Source organism: Kryptolebias marmoratus, linkage group LG6 (genome assembly GCF_001649575.2).
Source record: "Kryptolebias marmoratus isolate JLee-2015 linkage group LG6, ASM164957v2, whole genome shotgun sequence".
Classification (NCBI taxonomy): domain Eukaryota; kingdom Metazoa; phylum Chordata; class Actinopteri; order Cyprinodontiformes; family Rivulidae; genus Kryptolebias; species Kryptolebias marmoratus.
In genome coordinates, this window is record NC_051435.1 from 23,541,459 (window position 1) to 23,544,646 (window position 3,188).

A 3,188-nucleotide genomic window follows, 5' to 3' on the forward strand; every position below is an offset into this window, starting at 1 on the left:
CTCTGGATCACCTTTTCTCCTCCGACATCTCCTCCACGTTGCTGAACACCTCCTGGACCTGTAAGAGCAAAGAGACATGCACTAAGCCACCTAGCAGCGCTCGGCTGATATTAGGATTGTACCCGAGACTCACCCTGTCCCTTTTTGCTCCACAGATCATTCCACGATTCCTCTCACTGTTTATATTCAGGACACTTGTAAATAAACTGCACTTACCTTCAGCTGTTGTCTCTGTGTCTGGTTTTGGTCTCGTTCATGGACAAATTACCTTGCGTTCTTGACATGCACTATATGGAAGTGACAAACAAAACAAAACCATGGCATCTTACCTTGTTGATATTAAGAACTAACATGAACACAGGTTTTCTTTACTGGGATGTAGAGCTAAGGATTAGTTTGTTCATCATGAGTCTGCATACTGGGTTCGTCTCCATCCACCTCAACCATGACACTTATGGTCTGTAACCTTTAAAGTCTGTGTTGTAAAAAAAAAAAATGCATGTATCGGATTGAGACTCGGTAACAGCAAATACCCAATCTTAAATGACTTAAATGGTATCAGAGACAAACAGATCTCGATCAGGACATCCCTGGTATGCGTAGTTAATTTGTTTTACTTACACATTTGTTTTTAGCTAGAGCAAACAGTCTGGGGTGCTTTTTTTTTTTTTCTTATTGTTATAACAGACACTGTAACACATGATTAACACTGACCTCAATAATCCCAACAAGTAACTTTTCTCAATCATTCATTCTAATGTGGGGTTTAAAGTGTTTAAAGTGAGGTTAGTTATACCTCCATTTAACGTTTGAGTGTTTTTACACTTAATGCTTTGCTGAAGCCAACTGTGCTCAAAGATCAAAATAAACTTTGTCAGTTTCACTCCTCTCTGCAACGTCTTGCACTGGGTTACAAATTCTTTGTTCCTGTAAGAGCGGAGAGTGCGTCTGTGGTTAAGATTTGACTCTCAGGTATAAGATTGATCCATCTCAATTTAATCATTTCTGGTTGTTGTTCGTAAAGGGGTCTGCTTCAGCGTCTTGTTTTAATATTCACTGTTGGAATGCAGTGGGAGGAAGAAGACAACCAGGAGGTTAAAGGTTAAAGCAAAACCAAACAGGAAGAGAGCCGTATGGGAAATGATAAGAAAATAAGCTCATCTTGTTTACGCTTCTTTGACGTAGAAGTCTACACAAGATGAGTCACATTAATTGCAGTTAATTAAAATGGGCCTAAAACATTTAAAGATGTTAAAAATGCATCATCATCATTAATTAAACAGGAAGTTAAGATGAAAAACTGCTCAGTCTATGTCAGGATGTGATAGCAGCAGTGGCAGCAGCGGGAGGGAAAAAAAAAAAACTTCCCTTCCCCAATTACTTCCTCCAGCTCCTCGAGGGAGAAGCTCAGCTGGTCTGAAGACTGGGAGATGAAATCCCTGCGGCAAATCCTGGGTCAAATGGGAGACCTCAGCTTGGAAATGCATAAACCATACAACTGCCTTGCACCCTCATTAATAGGAGCTGAGGGAGTTAAAAAAATTTGCCTATATATTTATATAACCTTTTTTTTTCACAAGGATGGCAGTAAATCACTTTTAAAAACTAAAAAGGAAAATAATTAGAATCAGATACAAAAACTGTCAATTTCACAAAGAAATTTTGTTGATGTAACTTAAATGTTTCTCTTTACTACTGTGAGAGAAATGTCCTAAACAGAGCTAACCTATTCCTTTAAAGGGATTTATTTTAGGTTGGATTGTGTGTAGTCCTTCTGATTAGTAAGTATCTTTCATCAACTAAAAAGTCAAACTCATAAATTGTAGCTTGAGCAACATACATGATTTATTTTTTGAAGAGATGTTTGAATACTGACATTGATAGGGAGGTTCACTGAATACTGACACCAGTAAGACATTTGGCACCATGGTTTACTTCAGGAGTGTCTGAAACAGTAAAACAAGAAACTTACATATTAGAAACGTATTATAAAATGTGTGATTTACAGCTTCTATCTATCTATCTACTAAAACTTATCTGGAGTTGCAGCTCATTTGGTTTTTCATTGGTTAAATAAATGTAGTCTACTGACTCAGCCGCCTAGGCTCCAGTGAACCTGCATTTGGGTCGTCCACCTGACTGTTCTCAGTTTCACTTTCATGAGAAAACTTTTCTTGTCATCAGAATTTGGGGAAAAAAAGCAACAAAGTTAAGATAACAGACTGACTAGACTGAGATATTGAACCTGAAAGTCTGAACATGTTTGAAAATGTTTTGATAATAGGTATTTCAAAATTTTTTTTTTTTTTTCTAATAGTATTTTTTGTTAGCAGTAAAAAAAAGACACAATAACAGGCCAATATGGTTTTGCCACAGTGGTCTTAGGTTTATACAGAAAAATCTTGCTTTCAGGTCAAAAATCACACCCAACTTCTTTGCCATATCCTTCAGGTGACTGGGGAAGAAAATCAGGTGACTATATCCTATTTTGTACTCACAGTCGTGGCCATTTTGTTCTGATGGAGAAAACCCAATAATCCAAACAAACTACACCTGGAAAGACTCCAACAACCTTTTGACTGTGAGGCACCTTTAGAAACCACTCTGCTGCCCCATGTAAAGTCTTTAAGTGTTGACACATTGAATGCAACTTAACATCCATGCTTATTTAGCTTATTTTTAAAAAAAATTTATTTGTATTTTATGTTTTTACATGTAACCTAAAATGCTACGCTGATCAATCACTGGTCAAAGGCAGCAGAAATTATGAAATTCAATTATCACACAGAGCAAAAGAAGATGCAAAAACAGCAAAATGGTACAAAAAATTTATTTAGTAACAGTTTTGTAAACATTTGAGGTAAATAAACATTTACATCAACTTGTTCTTACAGCAGAATCAATCACACACACAATGCACTTTTCTTCTTTAAGACAGCATTAAAAACAGGTTGCTGCTGTGAATATTGTGAGATGGTTCCAACTCCTGACGAGCCAAAGAAATCATGCTCTGCATGAAACACAAGAGGAAAGATTTTGGAGGAGTCACAGGAACAAAAGACTTTGAATGTATCATCCTGTCAGGGCTGCAGAGGTTAGGGAAGGGCCAGCTACCCAGCTTACAGTGGAGAGTCTGTGACGTCTAACCATCATCCCAATGGGCTTGTGAGAACAGACTAACCGGACAA